We start from the raw sequence: 13,515 nt of genomic DNA on the forward strand, positions 1-13,515 counted from the left end.
GTATCGACTGTTTGATCACTGTGCTTAAACCATGTTTGTGTCAACATATGATAGGTGTGAGTCTGCATCAAAGTAAATCTTTTCAAAGCTAACCCTGTCTACCTTTCTTACACAAACATATAGCAGTAATGTTCTGAAAGTGTATTTCGTTCGATCTTAAAAAAATATAGAAATAATGCAATGGTAATGTACATGCAGGTAGTTTGTCGGCAAAATCGCCAACACTAAATACTTTATTACAGTGGCCGTAATTAATGTTCATTTACCGAAATGGATTAGTCAACCACTCCCCCTTTTTACATCTAGATTTCCATTGTGAAGCGGTTTCAATTAACTGATTACTGACGCGAAACCGACGGCATATACACTAAGCATAGCATTTGAATCACGAGATTATGTCGCAGATTGGCAATTGAGTAAGTACCAAATGCACATCGTTTGTCTCTTGTCAGACATGTTTTTCGTGTTTCTACACGTTGTACCGACAATGTTGAATAATAAACATGCCATCTATCATACATACCATGTAACACGTGGTAATCATGTACTGTCCTTATATGATCTAGTTAGACATACTGTGTTATAAGCATCGGTGGTTCAGTGGTAGAATGCTCGCCTGCCACGCGGGCGGCCCGGGTTCGATTCCCGGCCGATGCATTTCTTTTTTCTTATCTTTGTCACTTTCTAAAGTACCAACTGGCAATGTAGAGTGAGGATAGCACAGTTTTATAGTTTCAATACTTAACAATAATGGACAGTTGTTTGAAATTAATTGTGGGGATAGGTTACAACATTCAAACAACTACTACAGTCTTTTTGAAAATTTCCTTTTACAAATGTAGGAATATCAAATGATGTAACTATTTCCTATCATGTCAGTTGAAAGTCGGAAAAGTCTAAACTAAATACACTTCTCATCTGTAACTTTTTCTTTCCTCATGACATGTATTACAACAACAGTAATGTGATAAAGATGATCAAAAACTAAAGCTCCGATGCCGGGAATCGAACCCGGGCCGTCTGGGTGAAAACCAGAAATCCTAACCACTAGACCACATCGGACTTACTATAACAAGCTTAATTTAAGCTACATATAAGCAGGTATCGACTGTTTGATCACTGTGCTTAAACCATGTTTGTGTCAACATATGATAGGTGTGAGTCTGCATCAAAGTAAATCTTTTCAAAGCTAACCCTGTCTACCTTTCTTACACAAACATATAGCAGTAATGTTCTGAAAGTGTATTTCGTTCGATCTTAAAAAAATATAGAAATAATGCAATGGTAATGTACATGCAGGTAGTTTGTCGGCAAAATCGCCAACACTAAATACTTTATTACAGTGGCCGTAATTAATGTTCATTTACCGAAATGGATTAGTCAACCACTCCCCCTTTTTACATCTAGATTTCCATTGTGAAGCGGTTTCAATTAACTGATTACTGACGCGAAACCGACGGCATATACACTAAGCATAGCATTTGAATCACGAGATTATGTCGCAGATTGGCAATTGAGTAAGTACCAAATGCACATCGTTTGTCTCTTGTCAGACATGTTTTTCGTGTTTCTACACGTTGTACCGACAATGTTGAATAATAAACATGCCATCTATCATACATACCATGTAACACGTGGTAATCATGTACTGTCCTTATATGATCTAGTTAGACATACTGTGTTATAAGCATCGGTGGTTCAGTGGTAGAATGCTCGCCTGCCACGCGGGCGGCCCGGGTTCGATTCCCGGCCGATGCATTTCTTTTTTCTTATCTTTGTCACTTTCTAAAGTACCAACTGGCAATGTAGAGTGAGGATAGCACAGTTTTATAGTTTCAATACTTAACAATAATGGACAGTTGTTTGAAATTAATTGTGGGGATAGGTTACAACATTCAAACAACTACTACAGTCTTTTTGAAAATTTCCTTTTACAAATGTAGGAATATCAAATGATGTAACTATTTCCTATCATGTCAGTTGAAAGTCGGAAAAGTCTAAACTAAATACACTTCTCATCTGTAACTTTTTCTTTCCTCATGACATGTATTACAACAACAGTAATGTGATAAAGATGATCAAAAACTAAAGCTCCGATGCCGGGAATCGAACCCGGGCCGTCTGGGTGAAAACCAGAAATCCTAACCACTAGACCACATCGGACTTACTATAACAAGCTTAATTTAAGCTACATATAAGCAGGTATCGACTGTTTGATCACTGTGCTTAAACCATGTTTGTGTCAACATATGATAGGTGTGAGTCTGCATCAAAGTAAATCTTTTCAAAGCTAACCCTGTCTACCTTTCTTACACAAACATATAGCAGTAATGTTCTGAAAGTGTATTTCGTTCGATCTTAAAAAAATATAGAAATAATGCAATGGTAATGTACATGCAGGTAGTTTGTCGGCAAAATCGCCAACACTAAATACTTTATTACAGTGGCCGTAATTAATGTTCATTTACCGAAATGGATTAGTCAACCACTCCCCCTTTTTACATCTAGATTTCCATTGTGAAGCGGTTTCAATTAACTGATTACTGACGCGAAACCGACGGCATATACACTAAGCATAGCATTTGAATCACGAGATTATGTCGCAGATTGGCAATTGAGTAAGTACCAAATGCACATCGTTTGTCTCTTGTCAGACATGTTTTTCGTGTTTCTACACGTTGTACCGACAATGTTGAATAATAAACATGCCATCTATCATACATACCATGTAACACGTGGTAATCATGTACTGTCCTTATATGATCTAGTTAGACATACTGTGTTATAAGCATCGGTGGTTCAGTGGTAGAATGCTCGCCTGCCACGCGGGCGGCCCGGGTTCGATTCCCGGCCGATGCATTTCTTTTTTCTTATCTTTGTCACTTTCTAAAGTACCAACTGGCAATGTAGAGTGAGGATAGCACAGTTTTATAGTTTCAATACTTAACAATAATGGACAGTTGTTTGAAATTAATTGTGGGGATAGGTTACAACATTCAAACAACTACTACAGTCTTTTTGAAAATTTCCTTTTACAAATGTAGGAATATCAAATGATGTAACTATTTCCTATCATGTCAGTTGAAAGTCGGAAAAGTCTAAACTAAATACACTTCTCATCTGTAACTTTTTCTTTCCTCATGACATGAAAATAATACAACAACAGTAATGTGATAAAGATGATCAAAAACTAAAGCTCCGATGCCGGGAATCGAACCCGGGCCGTCTGGGTGAAAACCAGAAATCCTAACCACTAGACCACATCGGACTTACTATAACAAGCTTAATTTAAGCTACATATAAGCAGGTATCGACTGTTTGATCACTGTGCTTAAACCATGTTTGTGTCAACATATGATAGGTGTGAGTCTGCATCAAAGTAAATCTTTTCAAAGCTAACCCTGTCTACCTTTCTTACACAAACATATAGCAGTAATGTTCTGAAAGTGTATTTCGTTCGATCTTAAAAAAATATAGAAATAATGCAATGGTAATGTACATGCAGGTAGTTTGTCGGCAAAATCGCCAACACTAAATACTTTATTACAGTGGCCGTAATTAATGTTCATTTACCGAAATGGATTAGTCAACCACTCCCCCTTTTTACATCTAGATTTCCATTGTGAAGCGGTTTCAATTAACTGATTACTGACGCGAAACCGACGGCATATACACTAAGCATAGCATTTGAATCACGAGATTATGTCGCAGATTGGCAATTGAGTAAGTACCAAATGCACATCGTTTGTCTCTTGTCAGACATGTTTTTCGTGTTTCTACACGTTGTACCGACAATGTTGAATAATAAACATGCCATCTATCATACATACCATGTAACACGTGGTAATCATGTACTGTCCTTATATGATCTAGTTAGACATACTGTGTTATAAGCATCGGTGGTTCAGTGGTAGAATGCTCGCCTGCCACGCGGGCGGCCCGGGTTCGATTCCCGGCCGATGCATTTCTTTTTTCTTATCTTTGTCACTTTCTAAAGTACCAACTGGCAATGTAGAGTGAGGATAGCACAGTTTTATAGTTTCAATACTTAACAATAATGGACAGTTGTTTGAAATTAATTGTGGGGATAGGTTACAACATTCAAACAACTACTACAGTCTTTTTGAAAATTTCCTTTTACAAATGTAGGAATATCAAATGATGTAACTATTTCCTATCATGTCAGTTGAAAGTCGGAAAAGTCTAAACTAAATACACTTCTCATCTGTAACTTTTTCTTTCCTCATGACATGAAAATAATACAACAACAGTAATGTGATAAAGATGATCAAAAACTAAAGCTCCGATGCCGGGAATCGAACCCGGGCCGTCTGGGTGAAAACCAGAAATCCTAACCACTAGACCACATCGGACTTACTATAACAAGCTTAATTTAAGCTACATATAAGCAGGTATCGACTGTTTGATCACTGTGCTTAAACCATGTTTGTGTCAACATATGATAGGTGTGAGTCTGCATCAAAGTAAATCTTTTCAAAGCTAACCCTGTCTACCTTTCTTACACAAACATATAGCAGTAATGTTCTGAAAGTGTATTTCGTTCGATCTTAAAAAAATATAGAAATAATGCAATGGTAATGTACATGCAGGTAGTTTGTCGGCAAAATCGCCAACACTAAATACTTTATTACAGTGGCCGTAATTAATGTTCATTTACCGAAATGGATTAGTCAACCACTCCCCCTTTTTACATCTAGATTTCCATTGTGAAGCGGTTTCAATTAACTGATTACTGACGCGAAACCGACGGCATATACACTAAGCATAGCATTTGAATCACGAGATTATGTCGCAGATTGGCAATTGAGTAAGTACCAAATGCACATCGTTTGTCTCTTGTCAGACATGTTTTTCGTGTTTCTACACGTTGTACCGACAATGTTGAATAATAAACATGCCATCTATCATACATACCATGTAACACGTGGTAATCATGTACTGTCCTTATATGATCTAGTTAGACATACTGTGTTATAAGCATCGGTGGTTCAGTGGTAGAATGCTCGCCTGCCACGCGGGCGGCCCGGGTTCGATTCCCGGCCGATGCATTTCTTTTTTCTTATCTTTGTCACTTTCTAAAGTACCAACTGGCAATGTAGAGTGAGGATAGCACAGTTTTATAGTTTCAATACTTAACAATAATGGACAGTTGTTTGAAATTAATTGTGGGGATAGGTTACAACATTCAAACAACTACTACAGTCTTTTTGAAAATTTCCTTTTACAAATGTAGGAATATCAAATGATGTAACTATTTCCTATCATGTCAGTTGAAAGTCGGAAAAGTCTAAACTAAATACACTTCTCATCTGTAACTTTTTCTTTCCTCATGACATGAAAATAATACAACAACAGTAATGTGATAAAGATGATCAAAAACTAAAGCTCCGATGCCGGGAATCGAACCCGGGCCGTCTGGGTGAAAACCAGAAATCCTAACCACTAGACCACATCGGACTTACTATAACAAGCTTAATTTAAGCTACATATAAGCAGGTATCGACTGTTTGATCACTGTGCTTAAACCATGTTTGTGTCAACATATGATAGGTGTGAGTCTGCATCAAAGTAAATCTTTTCAAAGCTAACCCTGTCTACCTTTCTTACACAAACATATAGCAGTAATGTTCTGAAAGTGTATTTCGTTCGATCTTAAAAAAATATAGAAATAATGCAATGGTAATGTACATGCAGGTAGTTTGTCGGCAAAATCGCCAACACTAAATACTTTATTACAGTGGCCGTAATTAATGTTCATTTACCGAAATGGATTAGTCAACCACTCCCCCTTTTTACATCTAGATTTCCATTGTGAAGCGGTTTCAATTAACTGATTACTGACGCGAAACCGACGGCATATACACTAAGCATAGCATTTGAATCACGAGATTATGTCGCAGATTGGCAATTGAGTAAGTACCAAATGCACATCGTTTGTCTCTTGTCAGACATGTTTTTCGTGTTTCTACACGTTGTACCGACAATGTTGAATAATAAACATGCCATCTATCATACATACCATGTAACACGTGGTAATCATGTACTGTCCTTATATGATCTAGTTAGACATACTGTGTTATAAGCATCGGTGGTTCAGTGGTAGAATGCTCGCCTGCCACGCGGGCGGCCCGGGTTCGATTCCCGGCCGATGCATTTCTTTTTTCTTATCTTTGTCACTTTCTAAAGTACCAACTGGCAATGTAGAGTGAGGATAGCACAGTTTTATAGTTTCAATACTTAACAATAATGGACAGTTGTTTGAAATTAATTGTGGGGATAGGTTACAACATTCAAACAACTACTACAGTCTTTTTGAAAATTTCCTTTTACAAATGTAGGAATATCAAATGATGTAACTATTTCCTATCATGTCAGTTGAAAGTCGGAAAAGTCTAAACTAAATACACTTCTCATCTGTAACTTTTTCTTTCCTCATGACATGAAAATAATACAACAACAGTAATGTGATAAAGATGATCAAAAACTAAAGCTCCGATGCCGGGAATCGAACCCGGGCCGTCTGGGTGAAAACCAGAAATCCTAACCACTAGACCACATCGGACTTACTATAACAAGCTTAATTTAAGCTACATATAAGCAGGTATCGACTGTTTGATCACTGTGCTTAAACCATGTTTGTGTCAACATATGATAGGTGTGAGTCTGCATCAAAGTAAATCTTTTCAAAGCTAACCCTGTCTACCTTTCTTACACAAACATATAGCAGTAATGTTCTGAAAGTGTATTTCGTTCGATCTTAAAAAAATATAGAAATAATGCAATGGTAATGTACATGCAGGTAGTTTGTCGGCAAAATCGCCAACACTAAATACTTTATTACAGTGGCCGTAATTAATGTTCATTTACCGAAATGGATTAGTCAACCACTCCCCCTTTTTACATCTAGATTTCCATTGTGAAGCGGTTTCAATTAACTGATTACTGACGCGAAACCGACGGCATATACACTAAGCATAGCATTTGAATCACGAGATTATGTCGCAGATTGGCAATTGAGTAAGTACCAAATGCACATCGTTTGTCTCTTGTCAGACATGTTTTTCGTGTTTCTACACGTTGTACCGACAATGTTGAATAATAAACATGCCATCTATCATACATACCATGTAACACGTGGTAATCATGTACTGTCCTTATATGATCTAGTTAGACATACTGTGTTATAAGCATCGGTGGTTCAGTGGTAGAATGCTCGCCTGCCACGCGGGCGGCCCGGGTTCGATTCCCGGCCGATGCATTTCTTTTTTCTTATCTTTGTCACTTTCTAAAGTACCAACTGGCAATGTAGAGTGAGGATAGCACAGTTTTATAGTTTCAATACTTAACAATAATGGACAGTTGTTTGAAATTAATTGTGGGGATAGGTTACAACATTCAAACAACTACTACAGTCTTTTTGAAAATTTCCTTTTACAAATGTAGGAATATCAAATGATGTAACTATTTCCTATCATGTCAGTTGAAAGTCGGAAAAGTCTAAACTAAATACACTTCTCATCTGTAACTTTTTCTTTCCTCATGACATGAAAATAATACAACAACAGTAATGTGATAAAGATGATCAAAAACTAAAGCTCCGATGCCGGGAATCGAACCCGGGCCGTCTGGGTGAAAACCAGAAATCCTAACCACTAGACCACATCGGACTTACTATAACAAGCTTAATTTAAGCTACATATAAGCAGGTATCGACTGTTTGATCACTGTGCTTAAACCATGTTTGTGTCAACATATGATAGGTGTGAGTCTGCATCAAAGTAAATCTTTTCAAAGCTAACCCTGTCTACCTTTCTTACACAAACATATAGCAGTAATGTTCTGAAAGTGTATTTCGTTCGATCTTAAAAAAATATAGAAATAATGCAATGGTAATGTACATGCAGGTAGTTTGTCGGCAAAATCGCCAACACTAAATACTTTATTACAGTGGCCGTAATTAATGTTCATTAACCGAAATGGATTAGTCAACCACTCCCCCTTTTTACATCTAGATTTCCATTGTGAAGCGGTTTCAATTAACTGATTACTGACGCGAAACCGACGGCATATACACTAAGCATAGCATTTGAATCACGAGATTATGTCGCAGATTGGCAATTGAGTAAGTACCAAATGCACATCGTTTGTCTCTTGTCAGACATGTTTTTCGTGTTTCTACACGTTGTACCGACAATGTTGAATAATAAACATGCCATCTATCATACATACCATGTAACACGTGGTAATCATGTACTGTCCTTATATGATCTAGTTAGACATACTGTGTTATAAGCATCGGTGGTTCAGTGGTAGAATGCTCGCCTGCCACGCGGGCGGCCCGGGTTCGATTCCCGGCCGATGCATTTCTTTTTTCTTATCTTTGTCACTTTCTAAAGTACCAACTGGCAATGTAGAGTGAGGATAGCACAGTTTTATAGTTTCAATACTTAACAATAATGGACAGTTGTTTGAAATTAATTGTGGGGATAGGTTACAACATTCAAACAACTACTACAGTCTTTTTGAAAATTTCCTTTTACAAATGTAGGAATATCAAATGATGTAACTATTTCCTATCATGTCAGTTGAAAGTCGGAAAAGTCTAAACTAAATACACTTCTCATCTGTAACTTTTTCTTTCCTCATGACATGTATTACAACAACAGTAATGTGATAAAGATGATCAAAAACTAAAGCTCCGATGCCGGGAATCGAACCCGGGCCGTCTGGGTGAAAACCAGAAATCCTAACCACTAGACCACATCGGACTTACTATAACAAGCTTAATTTAAGCTACATATAAGCAGGTATCGACTGTTTGATCACTGTGCTTAAACCATGTTTGTGTCAACATATGATAGGTGTGAGTCTGCATCAAAGTAAATCTTTTCAAAGCTAACCCTGTCTACCTTTCTTACACAAACATATAGCAGTAATGTTCTGAAAGTGTATTTCGTTCGATCTTAAAAAAATATAGAAATAATGCAATGGTAATGTACATGCAGGTAGTTTGTCGGCAAAATCGCCAACACTAAATACTTTATTACAGTGGCCGTAATTAATGTTCATTTACCGAAATGGATTAGTCAACCACTCCCCCTTTTTACATCTAGATTTCCATTGTGAAGCGGTTTCAATTAACTGATTACTGACGCGAAACCGACGGCATATACACTAAGCATAGCATTTGAATCACGAGATTATGTCGCAGATTGGCAATTGAGTAAGTACCAAATGCACATCGTTTGTCTCTTGTCAGACATGTTTTTCGTGTTTCTACACGTTGTACCGACAATGTTGAATAATAAACATGCCATCTATCATACATACCATGTAACACGTGGTAATCATGTACTGTCCTTATATGATCTAGTTAGACATACTGTGTTATAAGCATCGGTGGTTCAGTGGTAGAATGCTCGCCTGCCACGCGGGCGGCCCGGGTTCGATTCCCGGCCGATGCATTTCTTTTTTCTTATCTTTGTCACTTTCTAAAGTACCAACTGGCAATGTAGAGTGAGGATAGCACAGTTTTATAGTTTCAATACTTAACAATAATGGACAGTTGTTTGAAATTAATTGTGGGGATAGGTTACAACATTCAAACAACTACTACAGTCTTTTTGAAAATTTCCTTTTACAAATGTAGGAATATCAAATGATGTAACTATTTCCTATCATGTCAGTTGAAAGTCGGAAAAGTCTAAACTAAATACACTTCTCATCTGTAACTTTTTCTTTCCTCATGACATGTATTACAACAACAGTAATGTGATAAAGATGATCAAAAACTAAAGCTCCGATGCCGGGAATCGAACCCGGGCCGTCTGGGTGAAAACCAGAAATCCTAACCACTAGACCACATCGGACTTACTATAACAAGCTTAATTTAAGCTACATATAAGCAGGTATCGACTGTTTGATCACTGTGCTTAAACCATGTTTGTGTCAACATATGATAGGTGTGAGTCTGCATCAAAGTAAATCTTTTCAAAGCTAACCCTGTCTACCTTTCTTACACAAACATATAGCAGTAATGTTCTGAAAGTGTATTTCGTTCGATCTTAAAAAAATATAGAAATAATGCAATGGTAATGTACATGCAGGTAGTTTGTCGGCAAAATCGCCAACACTAAATACTTTATTACAGTGGCCGTAATTAATGTTCATTTACCGAAATGGATTAGTCAACCACTCCCCCTTTTTACATCTAGATTTCCATTGTGAAGCGGTTTCAATTAACTGATTACTGACGCGAAACCGACGGCATATACACTAAGCATAGCATTTGAATCACGAGATTATGTCGCAGATTGGCAATTGAGTAAGTACCAAATGCACATCGTTTGTCTCTTGTCAGACATGTTTTTCGTGTTTCTACACGTTGTACCGACAATGTTGAATAATAAACATGCCATCTATCATACATACCATGTAACACGTGGTAATCATGTACTGTCCTTATATGATCTAGTTAGACATACTGTGTTATAAGCATCGGTGGTTCAGTGGTAGAATGCTCGCCTGCCACGCGGGCGGCCCGGGTTCGATTCCCGGCCGATGCATTTCTTTTTTCTTATCTTTGTCACTTTCTAAAGTACCAACTGGCAATGTAGAGTGAGGATAGCACAGTTTTATAGTTTCAATACTTAACAATAATGGACAGTTGTTTGAAATTAATTGTGGGGATAGGTTACAACATTCAAACAACTACTACAGTCTTTTTGAAAATTTCCTTTTACAAATGTAGGAATATCAAATGATGTAACTATTTCCTATCATGTCAGTTGAAAGTCGGAAAAGTCTAAACTAAATACACTTCTCATCTGTAACTTTTTCTTTCCTCATGACATGAAAATAATACAACAACAGTAATGTGATAAAGATGATCAAAAACTAAAGCTCCGATGCCGGGAATCGAACCCGGGCCGTCTGGGTGAAAACCAGAAATCCTAACCACTAGACCACATCGGACTTACTATAACAAGCTTAATTTAAGCTACATATAAGCAGGTATCGACTGTTTGATCACTGTGCTTAAACCATGTTTGTGTCAACATATGATAGGTGTGAGTCTGCATCAAAGTAAATCTTTTCAAAGCTAACCCTGTCTACCTTTCTTACACAAACATATAGCAGTAATGTTCTGAAAGTGTATTTCGTTCGATCTTAAAAAAATATAGAAATAATGCAATGGTAATGTACATGCAGGTAGTTTGTCGGCAAAATCGCCAACACTAAATACTTTATTACAGTGGCCGTAATTAATGTTCATTTACCGAAATGGATTAGTCAACCACTCCCCCTTTTTACATCTAGATTTCCATTGTGAAGCGGTTTCAATTAACTGATTACTGACGCGAAACCGACGGCATATACACTAAGCATAGCATTTGAATCACGAGATTATGTCGCAGATTGGCAATTGAGTAAGTACCAAATGCACATCGTTTGTCTCTTGTCAGACATGTTTTTCGTGTTTCTACACGTTGTACCGACAATGTTGAATAATAAACATGCCATCTATCATACATACCATGTAACACGTGGTAATCATGTACTGTCCTTATATGATCTAGTTAGACATACTGTGTTATAAGCATCGGTGGTTCAGTGGTAGAATGCTCGCCTGCCACGCGGGCGGCCCGGGTTCGATTCCCGGCCGATGCATTTCTTTTTTCTTATCTTTGTCACTTTCTAAAGTACCAACTGGCAATGTAGAGTGAGGATAGCACAGTTTTATAGTTTCAATACTTAACAATAATGGACAGTTGTTTGAAATTAATTGTGGGGATAGGTTACAACATTCAAACAACTACTACAGTCTTTTTGAAAATTTCCTTTTACAAATGTAGGAATATCAAATGATGTAACTATTTCCTATCATGTCAGTTGAAAGTCGGAAAAGTCTAAACTAAATACACTTCTCATCTGTAACTTTTTCTTTCCTCATGACATGAAAATAATACAACAACAGTAATGTGATAAAGATGATCAAAAACTAAAGCTCCGATGCCGGGAATCGAACCCGGGCCGTCTGGGTGAAAACCAGAAATCCTAACCACTAGACCACATCGGACTTACTATAACAAGCTTAATTTAAGCTACATATAAGCAGGTATCGACTGTTTGATCACTGTGCTTAAACCATGTTTGTGTCAACATATGATAGGTGTGAGTCTGCATCAAAGTAAATCTTTTCAAAGCTAACCCTGTCTACCTTTCTTACACAAACATATAGCAGTAATGTTCTGAAAGTGTATTTCGTTCGATCTTAAAAAAATATAGAAATAATGCAATGGTAATGTACATGCAGGTAGTTTGTCGGCAAAATCGCCAACACTAAATACTTTATTACAGTGGCCGTAATTAATGTTCATTTACCGAAATGGATTAGTCAACCACTCCCCCTTTTTACATCTAGATTTCCATTGTGAAGCGGTTTCAATTAACTGATTACTGACGCGAAACCGACGGCATATACACTAAGCATAGCATTTGAATCACGAGATTATGTCGCAGATTGGCAATTGAGTAAGTACCAAATGCACATCGTTTGTCTCTTGTCAGACATGTTTTTCGTGTTTCTACACGTTGTACCGACAATGTTGAATAATAAACATGCCATCTATCATACATACCATGTAACACGTGGTAATCATGTACTGTCCTTATATGATCTAGTTAGACATACTGTGTTATAAGCATCGGTGGTTCAGTGGTAGAATGCTCGCCTGCCACGCGGGCGGCCCGGGTTCGATTCCCGGCCGATGCATTTCTTTTTTCTTATCTTTGTCACTTTCTAAAGTACCAACTGGCAATGTAGAGTGAGGATAGCACAGTTTTATAGTTTCAATACTTAACAATAATGGACAGTTGTTTGAAATTAATTGTGGGGATAGGTTACAACATTCAAACAACTACTACAGTCTTTTTGAAAATTTCCTTTTACAAATGTAGGAATATCAAATGATGTAACTATTTCCTATCATGTCAGTTGAAAGTCGGAAAAGTCTAAACTAAATACACTTCTCATCTGTAACTTTTTCTTTCCTCATGACATGTATTACAACAACAGTAATGTGATAAAGATGATCAAAAACTAAAGCTCCGATGCCGGGAATCGAACCCGGGCCGTCTGGGTGAAAACCAGAAATCCTAACCACTAGACCACATCGGACTTACTATAACAAGCTTAATTTAAGCTACATATAAGCAGGTATCGACTGTTTGATCACTGTGCTTAAACCATGTTTGTGTCAACATATGATAGGTGTGAGTCTGCATCAAAGTAAATCTTTTCAAAGCTAACCCTGTCTACCTTTCTTACACAAACATATAGCAGTAATGTTCTGAAAGTGTATTTCGTTCGATCTTAAAAAAATATAGAAATAATGCAATGGTAATGTACATGCAGGTAGTTTGTCGGCAAAATCGCCAACACTAAATACTTTATTACAGTGGCCGTAATTAATGTTCATTTACCGAAATGGA

At 37.3% G+C, this 13,515-nt stretch overlaps 12 non-coding genes across 12 annotated transcripts; all 12 read right to left on the reverse strand.

Moving 5' to 3' along the window:
- Nucleotides 1–990: 990 nt before the first annotated feature.
- On the reverse strand, nucleotides 991–1,062 carry Trnae-uuc (transfer RNA glutamic acid (anticodon UUC)). Its single transcript has one exon. It is a non-coding gene; the product is annotated as a tRNA-Glu (tRNA).
- A 1,029-nt stretch (nucleotides 1,063–2,091) lies between these two features.
- Nucleotides 2,092–2,163, reverse strand: Trnae-uuc (transfer RNA glutamic acid (anticodon UUC)). The gene has a single exon. It is a non-coding gene; the product is annotated as a tRNA-Glu (tRNA).
- A 1,033-nt stretch (nucleotides 2,164–3,196) lies between these two features.
- On the reverse strand, nucleotides 3,197–3,268 carry Trnae-uuc (transfer RNA glutamic acid (anticodon UUC)). Its single transcript has one exon. It is a non-coding gene; the product is annotated as a tRNA-Glu (tRNA).
- Nucleotides 3,269–4,301: 1,033 nt separating this feature from the next.
- Trnae-uuc (transfer RNA glutamic acid (anticodon UUC)) lies at nucleotides 4,302–4,373 on the reverse strand. The gene has a single exon. It is a non-coding gene; the product is annotated as a tRNA-Glu (tRNA).
- Nucleotides 4,374–5,406: 1,033 nt separating this feature from the next.
- Trnae-uuc (transfer RNA glutamic acid (anticodon UUC)) lies at nucleotides 5,407–5,478 on the reverse strand. Its single transcript has one exon. It is a non-coding gene; the product is annotated as a tRNA-Glu (tRNA).
- Nucleotides 5,479–6,511: 1,033 nt separating this feature from the next.
- Nucleotides 6,512–6,583, reverse strand: Trnae-uuc (transfer RNA glutamic acid (anticodon UUC)). Its single transcript has one exon. It is a non-coding gene; the product is annotated as a tRNA-Glu (tRNA).
- A 1,033-nt stretch (nucleotides 6,584–7,616) lies between these two features.
- On the reverse strand, nucleotides 7,617–7,688 carry Trnae-uuc (transfer RNA glutamic acid (anticodon UUC)). The gene has a single exon. It is a non-coding gene; the product is annotated as a tRNA-Glu (tRNA).
- A 1,029-nt stretch (nucleotides 7,689–8,717) lies between these two features.
- Nucleotides 8,718–8,789, reverse strand: Trnae-uuc (transfer RNA glutamic acid (anticodon UUC)). The gene has a single exon. It is a non-coding gene; the product is annotated as a tRNA-Glu (tRNA).
- A 1,029-nt stretch (nucleotides 8,790–9,818) lies between these two features.
- Nucleotides 9,819–9,890, reverse strand: Trnae-uuc (transfer RNA glutamic acid (anticodon UUC)). Its single transcript has one exon. It is a non-coding gene; the product is annotated as a tRNA-Glu (tRNA).
- Nucleotides 9,891–10,923: 1,033 nt separating this feature from the next.
- Trnae-uuc (transfer RNA glutamic acid (anticodon UUC)) lies at nucleotides 10,924–10,995 on the reverse strand. The gene has a single exon. It is a non-coding gene; the product is annotated as a tRNA-Glu (tRNA).
- A 1,033-nt stretch (nucleotides 10,996–12,028) lies between these two features.
- Trnae-uuc (transfer RNA glutamic acid (anticodon UUC)) lies at nucleotides 12,029–12,100 on the reverse strand. The gene has a single exon. It is a non-coding gene; the product is annotated as a tRNA-Glu (tRNA).
- Nucleotides 12,101–13,129: 1,029 nt separating this feature from the next.
- Nucleotides 13,130–13,201, reverse strand: Trnae-uuc (transfer RNA glutamic acid (anticodon UUC)). Its single transcript has one exon. It is a non-coding gene; the product is annotated as a tRNA-Glu (tRNA).
- Between the last annotated feature and the right edge of the window lie 314 nt (nucleotides 13,202–13,515).

Source organism: Mytilus trossulus, chromosome 5, assembly GCF_036588685.1.
Source record: "Mytilus trossulus isolate FHL-02 chromosome 5, PNRI_Mtr1.1.1.hap1, whole genome shotgun sequence".
NCBI classification, from domain to species: Eukaryota; Metazoa; Mollusca; class Bivalvia; order Mytilida; family Mytilidae; genus Mytilus; species Mytilus trossulus.